Consider the following 15,301-nt stretch of genomic DNA (forward strand, 5'->3'; position numbering starts at 1 on the left):
GCTAAACAGAGAAATCTTCAGTGAGCTTAAACGCAAAAAGGAAGCTTACAAGAAATGGAAACTTGGACAGATGACTAGGGAGGAGTTTAAAATATTGCTCAAGCCTGCAGGCATGTAATCAAGAAAGCCAAAACATGACTGGAGTTGTGAAGGGATGTGTAGGGTAACAGGAAGGTTTCTGTAGGTAGCAAAAAGGAGAAGATCAAGGAAAGTGTGGGAGCCTTCATGAATGAGGGAGGCAACCAAGTGAGAGATGATGTGGAAAAAGCTGAAGTATTCAATGCTTTTTTTGCCTCGGTCGTCCCAGACTAGGTCACCTCCCAAACTGCTGTCCTGGGCAGCACAGTATGGAGAGGAGGTGAGCAGTCCTCAGTGGTAAAAGAACAGGTTAAGTATTATTAAGAAAAGGTGGACATGCTCAAGTCCACACGTCCAGATCTAATGAGTCTGAGGTTCCTGAGGGAATTGGCTGAGTGATTGCAGAGCCATTGGCCATTATCTTTGAAAAGTCACAGCGATCGGGGGTGGTCCTGGATGACTGGAAAAAGGCAAATATAATGCCAATCTTTAAAAAGGGGAAGAAGGCGAACCCAGGGAACTACAGACCGGTCGTGGATTGGATGAATGGACTATAAGGTGGATAGAAAGCTGGCTAGATAGTCGGGCGCAAATGGTAGTGATGAACGTCTGGATGTCTAGCTGGCAGCCAGTATCAAGCAGAGTGCCTCAGGGGTCAGTCTTGGGACCGGTTTTGTTCAACATCTTCATTAATGGTCTGGATGATGGGATGGATTGCACCCATCAGCAGAGTTATGTTAATGCAACCTCGTGAGAGGTGTAAATTCAACCAGCTCTCCTCCTTGACTTGACCAACTTTACACTCACTTTGCAATGCTGGAGATGAGCTGACAAGATTTAGGGCAATGGGGCAAAAATCGTTCAGCTTCACATTGAGATTTTGGATTTCATTGCACCAAGAAAACTCAGTTCAAGTCATCTTCTTCTGACTCTCTGCCCACATGTGTTCATCTACTGGCCAACAGAAACCCCCACTCTTTGGTGAAATGACAGGACCAAAAGTTGATTTCACAAGGATTTTGCAAACACAACTGACTGCCTCACTTCTGCCCTCCTCACTTCTGCCCTTAGAGAAAAACGAAACTACACCAAAGTCATCTACAGGAGTCATGAAAGACAATGGAGGAAATAATTAAGGAATCAAATTTCCAGACACCTAGAAGATAAGAAGCTGATAAGTAACAGCATGGATATATGAAAAACAAGATCTGTGAAAACAACCTAATCAATTTCTTTTAAGGATTGAAAAGCCTTGTGGATAGTGGGCAAGCAGTAGAAGTGGTCTATCTTAATTTTTCGTAAGGCTTTTGATACCCTCTTGCCTGACCTTCTCATAAACAAACTAGGAAAATACATCTTAGATGGGGCTAGGATAAAGTGGGTCCATAACTGGTTGAAGACCATTCCCAGAGAGTATTTAGCAGGGGTCCACACTCCAACTGGAAGGGCACATCAAGTTGCGTCCCACGGGGATCAGTTCTGGGTCCCATTCTGTTCAATATCTTCATCAATGATTTAGATCGTAGCACGGAGAGTACACTTATAATGTTTGCAGATGATACCTAGCTGGGAGGAGTCTCAAGGCTGTGGAGGATAGCAATAGGGCCACCTCAACCCCCGAGGCTTCGGAGGACGTCCCTGGAGCATGCAACCCTGCTCCACTGGACACTCGCATATTTCGCTGCTCAAGAAGGAACAGCCCAGCCCACCTTACCAGCTCCACCTGACATCAGGGCACCACTTCACACACAGCCCTTAGGCATGTTTAGAGTGAAAACAAGCAGAGTTAATTTAACAAAGAGAGTCAAATAGGAGCAATTAGGAATACTGGAAACCAATGGTTACATATCAGATAAAAGAAGTACTCACATTGTAAAACCTGGACGTATGTAACTCACACTCACCCAGAGTCCTTGCAGTGTTCTGCAGCCAGAACTCTCCTACAGACCGCCCAGTTTCCTCAGCATGGCCCTCCCCAGAGCCTCCAATCAAATCCAAGGCTCCCCTAGCCTGCTTTCCATACGGGAGATCAAAGGGAGCAAAAGCCAGTAGATTCTTGGGGAATACTTCTGTCCGCACTGAGCAAATAATGAAGAAAAACGTCCCAATCAGTCTCATGCCAGGGGACATATGTTCTTATCATAGCTTTTAAAAGTTCCATTAAATCTTTCTGCAAACCCATTTGTTTCTGGGTTATAGGGAGCAGCATTTATATGCTTTGCTCCACATCATTCCCGTGGCTTTTGAAAGACTACAGACATGGAATTTGCATCACAGTCTGTCAAGATTTCTGTGGGAATAACTAATCTGTAAAAATGGCAAATAAAGCCGGAGTCACTGGAAAATGTATTCCAGAGCTTATTTAACATTAGAGTTCCTTTTTTCCTAATATCATTGTTGCTAGGCAGATTTAGCACTCCCCATCCAGAAGCTTCTGGAATTGGGTGTGGTAGTTTTGAGTCTGCTCCATGTCAAGGTTCCTCCCCCACTCTCAACTCTAGGGTAGAGATGTGGAAATATAAAGGGAAGGGTAAACCCCTTCAAAATCCCTCCTGGCCAGAGGGAAAATCCTATCACCTGTAAAGGGTTAAGAAGCTAAAGGTAACCTCGCTGGCACCTGACCAAAATGACCAATGAGGAGACAAGATACTTTCAAAAGCTGGGAGGAGGGAGAGAAACAAAGGGTCTGTGTCTGTCGGTACGCTCCTTTTGCTGGGGATAGACCAGGAATGGAGTCTTAGAACTTTTAGTAAATAATCTAGCTAGCTATGCGTTAGATTATGATTTCTTTAAATGGCTGAGAAAACAACTGTGCTGAATAGAATGACTATTTCTGTCTGTGTGTCTTTTTTGTCACTTAAGGTTTTGCCTAGAGGGATTCTCTATGTTTTGAATCTAATTACCCTGTAAGGTATCTACCATCCTGATTTTACAGGGGGGATTTCTTTATTTCTATTTACTTCTATTTTTTATTAAAAGTCTTCTTGTAAAAAACTGAATGCTTTTTCATTGTTCTCAGATCCAAGGGTTTGGGTCTGTGGTCACCTATGAAAATTGGTGAGGCTTTTTATCCAACATTTCCCAGGAAAGGGGGGGGTGCAAGTGTTGGGAGGATTGTTCATTGTTCTTAAGATCCAAGGGTCTGGGTCTGTAGTCACCTAGGCAAATAGGTGAGGCTTTTTACCAAACCTTGTCCAGGAAGTGGGGTGCAAGGTTTTGGGAAGTATTTTGGGGGGAAGGACGCGTCCAAACAGCTCTTCCCCAGTAACCAGTATTAGTTTGGTGGTGGTAGCGGCCAGTCCAAGGACAACGGGAAGAAGAAATTAAAGAGGAAGGTGTGAATTCTTCTGCATTTGAAGGCAAGTGGCCTTGAATGTTTTCCTCAAAGACCTGACATGCATTCTTCTCTCTCTGCCATCAGAGAAAGAGCCCACATAGGCTGTGACTCTGTCAGCTTCTTTTCTGTGAGAAGAAACTATAAGTATGGACACAAGGAAAAATTTTTTGTCTCTGGACAGGTTGGATTCTCACAGGCAGAATAACTGAATGAGAAGGAGAGTTACTCTGGGTTGCCCTAAAAGACTTTTGGGAAACTGCCAGTTTCCCATATCTCCGCTACCTTTAGCAATTATAGACTGTGACTAACCTGTACATATATTTTTATCTGCTATAGCATCTCAATAACTCCCCTTCCTTTTTCTTAGCTAATAAACTTGAGTTAGAATTGACTGTAGAATTGACTCTCAGTGTTGTCTTTGGTGGGAGACCTGGGATGCAAATCGACCAGGGTGAGCGTGGGACTGGTTGTAACATGAGTATTTTGTGATTTTTCCTGCAAGTCACCACCATTTATCACACAGTCCAGCTTGCCTGGCAGCCACGATAGATTGGAGTCTCTAAGGGGACTGTCTGTAACTCCATTATAAAACTACCGTAGTACTTTGGGAGTTCACACTTGGTACTGGGTTGGTGAAATCTAATTATAGAACATACCACTAGCTAGCGTCTCCGCCCTGCTTTTTGATACTCTGCCCTGAGGACACCGCGAATGGTGATGAGTCTCTCCAGACAGCATCTCATGTGCATTCAATTTTTTTCCAAAGTGAAGTACTGTGCAGTTGTCTTTACCTTTCTCCTTTTCCCTCTCTTCAATAAGAGTCTCTTTGTCTCTTTGACAGCTGTGAGCCCATGACCAGCAAGACAGCTAAAAGTGGTACCCGAAAGAAAACTCTGGCTGGTATAAGTAATTGGTGTCTCAGCGATAGGGGAATCTGTATTCATGTAAACCATCCATGGACCCAGTTCTATTCATATATTACCAGCAGAGGTCTGTTTAGGCAGGGGTTCTCACAACAACCTTTTTGGTCACCTCAGAGTGCAACCGCTCATTCTTAGAATCACAGAATATCAGGGTAGGAAGGGACCTCAGGAGGTCCTCTAGTCCAACCCCCTGCTCAAAGCAGGATCAATCCCCAACTAAATCATCCCAGCCAGGGGTTTGTCAAGCCTGATCTTGCAAATTTCAAAGGAAGGGGATTCCACCACCTCCCTAGGTAATGCATTCCAGTGCTTCACCAGCCTCCTAGTGAAAAAGTTTTTCCTAATATCCAACCTAAACCCCACAACTGCAACTTGAGACCATTAATCCTCATTCTCTCATCTGCTACCACTGAGAACAGTCTAGATCCATCCTCTTTGGAACCCCCCTTCAGGTAGTTGAAGGCTGCTATCAAATCCCCCCTCACTCTTCTCTTCTGCAGACTAAACAAGACCAATTCCCTCCGCCTCACCTTATCAGTCATGTGCCCCAGCCCCCTCAGCATTTTTGTTGCTCTTCGCTGGACTTTCCAATTCCAATTTCTCCATGTAATTTATATAGGGGGGGCCCCAAAACTGGACACAATACTGCAGATGTGGCCTCACCAGTGCGGAAGAGAGGGGAATGATCACTTCCCTCGATCTGCTGGCAATGCTCCTACTAATGCAGCCCAATAGGCCCTTAGCCTTCTTGGCAACAAGGGCACACTGTTGACTCATATCCAGCTTCTCGTCCACTGTAATCCCCAGGTCGTTTTGTGCAGAACTGCTGCTTAGCCAGTCGGTCCCCAGCCTCTTGTGGAGCATGGGATTCTTCTGTCCTAAGTGCAGAAGTCTGCACTTGTCCTTGTTGAACCTCATCAGATTTCTTTTGTCCCAATCCTCCAATTTGTCTTGGTCACTCTCGACCCTATCCCTACCCTCCAGCATATCTACCTCTCCCCCAGCTTAGTGTCATTTGCAAACCTGCTGAGGGTGCAATCCTCCCATCATCCAGATCATTCATAAAGATGTTGAACAAAACCGGTCCCAAGACTGATCCCTGAGGCACTCTGCTTGATACTGGTTGCCAGCTAGACATCCAGACATTGATCAGTACCCGTAACAATCTAGCCAGCTTTCTATCCACCTTATAGTCCACTCATCCAATCTATGAGCGGTCTATAATTCCCCAGGTTCTCCTTCTTCCCCTTTTTAAAGATGGTCACTATATTTGCCTTTCTCCAGTCATCCAGGACCTCCCCCGAAAGCTGTGACTTTTCAAAGATAATGGCCTTTGGCTCTGCAATCACTCAGCCAATTCCCTCAGCATCCTCGGACGCTTAGATCTGGACCCATGGACTTGTGCATGGCCAGCTTTTCTAAATAATCCTTAACCTGTTCTTTTACCACTGAGGGCTGCTCACCTCCTCCCCATACTGTGCTGCCCAGGAAAGCAGTTTGGGAGCTGATCTTGTCTGGGATGACCGAGGCAAAAAAAGCATTGAGTACTTCAGCTTTTTCCACATCATCTCTCACTTGGTTGCCTCCCTCATTCATGAAGGCTCCCACACTTTCCCTGAGCTTCTCCTTTTTGCTACCTATAGAAAAATTCTTGTTACCCTACACATCCCTTCACAACTCCAGTCATGTTTTGGCCTTCTTGATTACATGCCTGCAGGCTTGAGCAATATTTTTAGACTCCTCCCTAGTCATCTGTCCAAGTTTCCATTTCTTGTAAGCTTCCTTTTTGTGTTTAAGCTCACTGAAGATTTCTCTGTTTAGCCAAGTTGGTCACCTGCCATATTTGCTAATCTTTCTGCACTTCGGGGTGGTTTGTTCCTGCACCCTCAAAAAGACTTCTTTCACATAAATGTCATCGGACCTGGGAGTTAGAAGGCACTGCAAGGCTCATCTGGTCGAACCCCCTGCTAAGATGCAGGACACCTCTTATCAGCTGTCACAACATAGCTTCCGCCATACTGCGATAATCCTTCACCTTGAAAGGGGCATAATTGCAATTCGCTTGGCAGGATTCAGCAGGAGAAATTATCAGGTAGAAGCCAACCAGAATATTGTACCAGGGAGCAAACAAAATTCCATACTCTTCTTCGAAACCTAAAATCACAATGGAAAAAGGCAAACCCCAGAAATCTTACAACCTAGCCCCGCCAAATGCCTGTGTCCCTCATAAAAAGGCTAGAGAAAGGGTGGCTTCTGCTTATACAGAGTCACATGCTCTGCTGGTAATTTCATTGCTCGATAAACCACCTCAGCAGTAAATTCATTCTTTGTTTACTCTTGAGTCCCGTTTGTTCTCTGATGTGTCATTGAGAGAGGTGGCTGCTATTCTAGCCAGAGTCTAACTGGGGGGCGACGGAAAACCAACCACCACTATTAGTTTTTTATAATCAGAAAAGCAATTTTATGTCTTTCTGAATATGTTTCATGCCATAAAGTCACTGCACTATCCATATTTCTATTATGACTATTCTCAGTCCACTGCTTTTTTCAGTACCTATGAATGAGTTTACTTAAAGGTTATACAGGAGGACACTATGGGGATGTTAGAGGTTTGGGTGAAAGTTAAGGTGGCACCTCAAAGAATCAGACAGTAGTTTTTATTGTCTATGTACTGTACCAATACACAAAAATGAATACATTATCATTAAGGCTAAGATTATGTCCCAGAGACCACGGAATCTGTGACTTCCACAGACCTCTGTGACACTTTCCACTTCAGCCCAAAGGTGGCAGGGCCGGAGTTCTCAGCTGCCGTGGGTAGTAAGGGGACCTCGCAGCTCCCAGGTGTGGGACCTAGAACTTCTACCGTGGCCAGCAGGGGACCCTCCAGGAATCTACTGGCTTTGCCCCCTTTGATCTCCTGTATGGGAAGCAGGCTAGGGGAGCCTTGGATTTGATTGGAGGTTCTGGGGAGGCTGTGCTGAGGAAAGAGGGTGGCATCTAAGAGAGTACATCACTCATTTTAAGGAGAATTTACAGGTAATGAGGAATTGAGAGCGACAGACCCTTGGAAAAAGCCAGAAACTCAGCATGTTTGGTGTGATGGGCGTACTGGAGAATGGTCATTTGAAATGGCTGATTTGGCGTTAGTGATGACCCCAGTGAGGGAAAACAAAAGGCAGGATTATAGGAAGGACCGTTTGAGGGGATTGAAGGGGTGAATGCCATCACACATGACGTAAGGAAGCCCAGCAGCAGAGTAATGGTGCAAACCATGCATCTGAACAGATTAAAACTAATTCTAAAAGGGAGAGGGCAGTTAATTGAATTTCTTGTGCTGGTGAAGAAACCTTGGATTTGGTCAGGGAGAGCAGGGCAGAGAATCCCCTAGAAAGCACTGATTTGAGGGCGGGTTAAAATCCACGCCGAAAGCAGGAAACACTGGCCCTTTCAAAGCACCGCAAAGAGGTATTATCCTCGCCAGGTTGAACTGCCAAGATTACACCCTCCATGCAAAGCTACAGGGGAATAAAGGTACAAGAGGGATGCCCTGGAGCACAGCGCTTCAGGACTATGACATGGAAATTGTGCATATTAAAGGCAAAGAGAATATGGTGGCAGATGCAGTGTCCGGGCAGGAGGGTTCCAAGCTGACGCATACGGATTAGCCAGTGGAAGAGTCCACAGAGTCAGAGTAAAGGGTGAGGTGCGAGCCAGGACCCAGAGAAGGCACAGAGTTGCTGGCGTTTTACAGGGATACCCTGGGTCGGACGCGTACAGGTTAAGTTTACAAAGCGTGGCATGGGAGGGCTCTGCCCAGAGCCCAGAGCCCGCTGGTCATCACAATCGTTGAAAAGCATTTGGACAGATTTTGTTTAATTGTCTGATAATTACACAGATAATGATGTATCTGTACTGGAAATCATGTGCTTAAGGTCTGGGAGTTAAGGCAGGTCGTGCAATGGGATGAACTTGCTCCTGTCAGTCAGGAGGGAAGAGACCTGCCTCTGTCGCTCTCAAGCTGGTTTTGTGTGTATTGGGTACTGTCCGCTTCACAAAGGAGTCCTGTCCGTAGATGGAGCCGGTTGAATTTACACCTCTCACTAGGGTGAGTTAACATTACTTTGTTAGAACACGTAATGCAAGGTGGAACTCCACCCCAGTACGGAAACCAACAGAATGCTGTAAACTACTTCAAAGGCTGAATTATCCTATCGCTCCAGGGCTTCAAAAAGTCACCTCTGGAGAAGGGCCTGATGCTGCTGGCTCTTCAGGGATGAATTGTGTCTAGGGCAATGTTGAAAGAAGGAGGGAGGAACAAGGAGAACCAGAAGACTGATATTATTATGCATCAGCGTTTTTAATGCGAGTGACATTTGCAATACACAGGTACAGGAAAAATACAAGAGCAGAAAGAACGTAATTTCAGTTTTTCAAGAAAGGCTGCAACCGATCACCCACCTCAATGGGACGTTCTTCACACAAGATGTGCTTTTTTATTCTTGCAGCTGCAGAGGTGGACAAACAAGTCCCCTTTGCAACCAATTTCAGTTACTTTTATTCCCTCAGTCGGTGGGAAGTGAGACAATGCAATACAGAAGGAGAGGACTGTTCAACTTCTCAATTAAACGTCTACCTCAGAGAAGGTCAAAGTGAGAGGCTAAAGATACGCACTGATGGAAAGGATAGAACAGACGGGGTCTAATTCTCCTTCACAGCAAGGTCTCTTTTTCCCTTGCTCAAGGGACCTAAAATGATAATAAATATAACTGATGCCTGTTTTAAGGGCCCTATTTTCCTTAAACTGCGGAATTAGTGTAAACAGCTTGTGTGTTATTCAGAATGAGTCCACAGGTGAAAGCGAGAATCAGCACTTGTCTGGCAAAGCCTTGGCAGAAAGAGTCATAAAGCCTAACATTAGAAATGCAGCAGGGCTATCAGACCATGGTGCTGAGCACACACAGCTCCCACTGAGCTCAACTGGAGCCAAGTTTGCACAGCACTTCTGAAAGCCATGCCCAAAAGGTCAGGGGTGAATCTGTTTCTTGCTGTTCAATTCCTGGTTCTTCCTTCATCCACGGATCTTCCTGCTGGGTTTAGCATGGCCCACAGCTCCCACTGAGGTACCTATGGCGAGATATCCCAGAACCACATATTCCCCCATAACCATAACCACCCAGGGAACCGCCGAATCCCCCATAACCACCATATCCCCCTAATCCAGACAATCCTCCATAATGGCCTCCAGAGCCGTACAATCCCCCCAAACTGGATGAGCCCCCGAAACCGGCTCCGACCACAGGTGCTCCTATGGCTCCCACTCCAGTGTGCTGAGGGAAAGTGCTGAGAATTGGTCCCGGGAGGGTCACGACAACCGGTGAGGGTCTGATCAGCACTTCGGAGTCAGGGCACTGTCGAACGCATGGCACGTTGTAGCTGCCAGTGACTGGACTAGGCCGGGCCACCCCGCATTCTGGATTGCACAGGCTGGAGAAACTCATCTTTCAGGGATGGAGGTAAACCTGAAAGACACACCAGGGACTAGAGTAAAGAGAAGGTACAAGGGCTGGTGGAAGGAAGGCTTCGAAGCTCTTGTGGCCCATGAGAGAAAGGAAGAGTGGACTAAGTCCTTGTCTTCATGGCCATGTATTTCTTCCTATATCCTCTTTCTACACCTCTTGTTCACTCTCATGAAACTTCCCTCCCAATTGGCCCCTTCAACCCCTCTCAATGGCGTTGTCTGAAAAACACTGACTAGAAGAAGGCTCACGATTTCTATGCTGGGCCCCTGGGATTCTGTGTCCATTTTAGACATTACTCAAAGAGAACAGGGCTGGGATCACGATAATCGCTTCCTGTCGTTTCAGGATTTAACTTCTGCATACAAACCACTGAATTCTGGTACCACAGTAAAAAGAAAAGGAGTACTTGTGCTACCTTAGAGACTGACAAATTGATTTGAGCATAAGCTTTCGTAAGCTACAACTCACTTCATCGGATGTAGCTCACGAAAGCTTATGCTGAAATCAATTGGTTAGTCTCTAAGGTGCCACAAGTACTCCGTTTCTTTTTGCGAATACAGACTAACACGTCTGCTACTCTGAAACCTGGTATCACAGTGTAGATCTCTGATTTCCCAAAGCTTGTGAGTCAACAATACTTGCTGATGAATAAAAAGAAAACTTTACTTTTCTCCAAACAAATCATGACGGACAAGCTCCTCAGCTGGGCTTCAGGTCCACTGACTTTCATGGAGCGACACTGAATGACATCATCTGAGGAGAAGCACCTTCAATGGGAATTTCTCCTGAGAAGAACTCAAGAATTGCTACACTGGATCTCACCACTTGTAAGCTTAATCCATTCTCCTGTCTCCAAGAGAGAGGAGTAACAGCTGCTTGAGAAGAAAGTAAAAGACCACTGAATTGGTCCTTTCTGGACTAACCTGGGAAAGTCGCTTCCTAATCCACCAAAGTGAAAAATGGCTAAATGACTTTCTAAAGTTACATCTCTAGAGTTCAAATCGATTGAGTTGAATTGGACTTACCCAGTTCACTGAGGAGATGAAGTCCACAGAAGATTTTAGAAAATCCCTGAGTGGTGAGCGCTTTTATACAGATCCTAGGACTGCCTGGAGGATCTGCGATGCCATTTGTGGAGGCGGTTCTAATTAGTTACCAAACAAACTTGATTGCCTTGCAAAATCCTCCTTGGATGCAGCTGTTTGCCTCTGGGATTTTGATTATTAGGTTATTCTGAGCCTGAGAGGGCGTGACATACACATTGCACTCTTCATCTTTCTTTCATCTTCAAATGGTACGGGTCAACTGTGTTCCTCGTGCCATTCCATTTACTTCAGAGATGCTACAATGAGAATGAATGTCCGGGTGACTCTGAGTGGCATCTGTATCAGAAGTGGCAGATTTCAGTGTTAGTCTGCATCAGCAAAACAACGAAGAGTCCTTGTGGCACCTAAGAGACGAATTTGTCTCTAAGGTGTCGTCACTAAGTTGCCACAAGTAGCACAAGTGGGTGTCATGAAAGGAATCCAGTTTGTTCCTTTCAATCCATGCTGGTCGTGGTTAGGGACATCGGGCAGTTCATTCTCACCCTGTCAGAAAGGAGGGAGCCATTTTTATGCATTCTCACCACCCGCATTCCCAATGGGTCAGACCCAATTCCCTTCGAAATTCATGGGAAACTTTCCATTGCCTCCAGCAATGTTTTTTGTCAGGACCTTACGTCTGAAATTCACCCTTTGGCTGGGGAATTGTACGATGCCAATGAACAACTGTAGTCCAATATTAAACGTTCAAACATGGGCCTTTGTGATGGCCATCTGCCCAGGGGTGAATCTTACCCTCTGGTGAGTCAAGCTTCACCTAACATTGGACCTGTACTTGGGTCACCAATGCCCTCTCAAAGGGCTGCCTAGATCTGGTTTGCTGATCGGTCAAGGGGAGGGATGGCGGAAAGAGGAAGGAAGCAGTGCTCTTTTATCTCAGGATCTCTCCATCCAGGAGCAGCCAAGAAAAGGACGTCTTGTGAGAAAGCACAGCTGACGGAGCCCAGCAATGAGCAGAGGAGAGAGGAAAATCACACATTCTTGAGGAAGGAGGGATGGTTGTGGGATGGGATTGACATTAACTTTGACCAGCCATAAGGCATGCTGCACAAAACATTCCTGCCAGAACCAGCATGCTGTGTAAAGTGTAACAGATTTCTGCATGGGTGGGTTCCATAGCCGGGGAATGAGGCGGAGGAGTCCCCTGTTTTCCCTATTTTTTCACAGTTATTTTTAGTAAAAGTCAGAGACAGGTCACTGGCTTCCATGAGTCTTTGTTCATTGACCTTGACCCTTGACCTCTCCCTGAGTTTTACTAAAATTAACCATGACCAAATCTTAACCTTAATTATCCTTAGTCTAGAATATCCTAACTCAAATCATCTGAAAAAAATCAAAACAGTAGGAGGCACAAATATGCTTGCTCAGCCAGAGCCCTAAAATGCCCAGTTCTCGCTCTGGCCACAGGCTGAATTGTAAAGTTGTTCCCTTTTACACTGTGTTACCAGACAAGGCTAGTAACATGTAACTTGTTCCAAGATGTTTGCGTCCTTGGATCGAAGCATGAAGAATAAAGAGCTGGCTAATGTTATGATCCACTTTCACTGTCCTTATCCATGAGAATGATACTTCTCCAGACGAATTAGAAGTCTGTCCATTTCTATCATTTCCATGACTGTGGTGTAAGGGACTGCGGAAGACTTTGTTACGGCCTAGCTAGGGAACTTCTGCTTTCTCGAGGCTGCCCGGTCACTGTAGGAGATGGAGAACCAACTGTAACCGGTTTTAGGCCGGTTTTGTCTGCCTTGCATGGCCCGTTGCCAGGTAGCGGAAAGCCCCCTTCGGAAAGTACCTAATTATATATTCATGAGCTGTTTCTGTGTACTGCTTATTATGGCTCACTGGTTGCCCCTTTGTCGGACTCCGTCCCAGGCAAAGCTCCGGTGTGCTGGGTTCTCCGCCTCCGTGACAGCAACGTTTGGAGTCCCCGTTGCGGGTGTGTCACTGACCTTCAATAAAGCCAATAACTCGCTGCTTAGCTGCGTGTGGGTCTCGTTTTCCAGAGTACCTCTGCTGGCCTGCGGTGCTTCAATCACCTTGGCCGAGAACATTTGGTCGCATTGGAAATCTCAATATATCATTCCAGCCTCAAAAACTTGCTTTAAGACATCGCACCCGTTGGGCTGAAGTCACCAGGTGCACTGAGTGAGCTACTTTCTCTTTCTTTGGAATCACATCTCTCTAATGGGTCAGAGTAACCCAATGGTAATGAATTCCTTCAGGTTTGTGAAACAAGGCACAGGGTAGCTTATTTCTCTAACATTGCCTTCTTTATACATGAGGATAATAATGGTCCAAAGGAATTATAAGTGTGTACATTTCAAGCTTGTTCATGTGTGGTGTAGTAATACAAATCTCTTTCTTGAATTAGAATGGGTAAAATTTTGATAAAAGAGAATTTAATTCTGCTCAAGTGGAAATACCCACCATGGAGCCAACACCTTCAAAGAAAGGGAGTTAAAGTGCATGGCAAGACTCTAGATGGCTGATCATTGTTCATACTTAGATGAGAAGATGTTTATCCCCAAAGTTCCCCCCCAAAAAACATCAAAACAAAATAAAAAAGATCCAGTATGAGCCTCTCCAAGAGTTACTCTCAGGTTAGTGATGTCTTTGGAAGCCATGAATAGTAAGAATCCAGTAGGGTTCAAGAGATAGAGGTTAGTGTTTGGCATGAGTAGTCCCAGCTATTGGGGTTCATTTCTGACTCTGCCAATCACACCCTGTCTGACCGTCACCTGAATGTGCCTCCGTTTCCCCCCATGGCAAACAGGTAGAATTGTAAAATGCAGGGTGGATTGTCTGAAGCTTCCTCTGATCTAAGCATTTCAAAGCACTTCACAAAACACACCTCATGTTTTATATGGCCAAAGAGGTGTATTATTAGAATCGTAGTAACTTTTTACTAGGCTTAGATGTTCCAATATTGAAGATTGGCTTCACTTTAAAAATGCATGTCAAGGTCTCAGATGTCAGTCCAGTGCTCAGTTCATGAGTCCTAGCCTCTGAAATTGGGGCTCTTTGATTTTCATTCAATGAACCTTTGCATTTCCCTTTTGTACATATTTTCAAGTTGACGGGTAGATGCTGATCCAGTATAAAGGAGGACAGTTCCATCAACTTGAGATTGAAGGAAGGCACTTTAGCCAACCTGGGTTAGAGAAAACCTTTCTGCACCTCTACCCACAGCTGTTGATATCGAATATACAGAGTAATCAATGGGAACCATCAGCCACTGCAGCTCCATCCAATGAGTATGCAAGAGAACTGGGTCTTGTGAGAGACTTCAGCTAATTAAGAAAAGAAAAAAGCACAAGACAGACAGAGTTAAAGAGAACTTCTTTTATGGCCATATTGCTGTGGGATGAATTGCAAGTCTGACCAACCTAGGGCATTCTGCAAGACCCTTCTCCAACAAAAAGAAAAGGAGGACTTGTGGCACCTTAGAGACTAACCAATTTATTTGAGCATAAGCTTTCGTGAGCTACAGCTCACTTCATCGGATGCATTCTGTGGAAAGTGTAGAAGATCTTTTTATACACACAAAGCATGAAAAAATACCTCCCCCCACCCCACTCTCCGGCTGGTAATAGCTTATCTAAAGTGATCACTCTCCTTACAATGTGTATGATAATCAAGTTGGGCCATTTCCAGCACAAATCCAGGTTTTCTCCCCCCCCCCCCCCCCGCACAGATATGATCATCTTTTTATATGTTTGTATCGCCTTTGTATTATGAGTTATAGATACGTATGTATGTCTCTGTTTCAAACTTGTGCTAATTTTCTGGGTGACACTCCCAGACAGTTTGGCATCAGCACTGCCTAGCCTGCTGGATGGCCATGTGCTCGGCAGCTTGTATTTGAATCAAAGGAAGCACAGGCCGCATGGCAAAAGACTATAATAGGCAGCTGCATCTTCTCCATTTCGTCCTCAATCCATGCAGCCTCCTCAGGGGCTCTGGGCAGTGCCTCTGGGTCCATGTGGGGCCAGTGTGCACGGCACCGGAGGCAGCTCTTGTCAGTGGAGGTGGCTGCGACCTTTGGTCATTGGGTGTTCTCCTAGTCATCTGCCCTGCTGGCCCCTGGCTGCGGAATGGGGAGCCGGGGACTCTGCAGGTGATCAGTTGGTTCCTGGGGCGGACTCTGGCTGAAGAGCTGGAGGAGGAAGGGACAGAGAGCCAGTTTTGTCAGAGCAGCCATCAGGAAGAGTGCTGGTGCAAGGGCTGGAGGAACCAAGTAGGGGCCGAGCTCTTCTCGACGTGCTGCTTACAAACCGGGAAGAATTAGTGGGGGAAGCAAAAGTGGATGGGAACCCGGGAGGCAGTGACCATGAGATG

This window comes from Caretta caretta, chromosome 1, assembly GCF_965140235.1.
Source record: "Caretta caretta isolate rCarCar2 chromosome 1, rCarCar1.hap1, whole genome shotgun sequence".
Classification (NCBI taxonomy): domain Eukaryota; kingdom Metazoa; phylum Chordata; order Testudines; family Cheloniidae; genus Caretta; species Caretta caretta.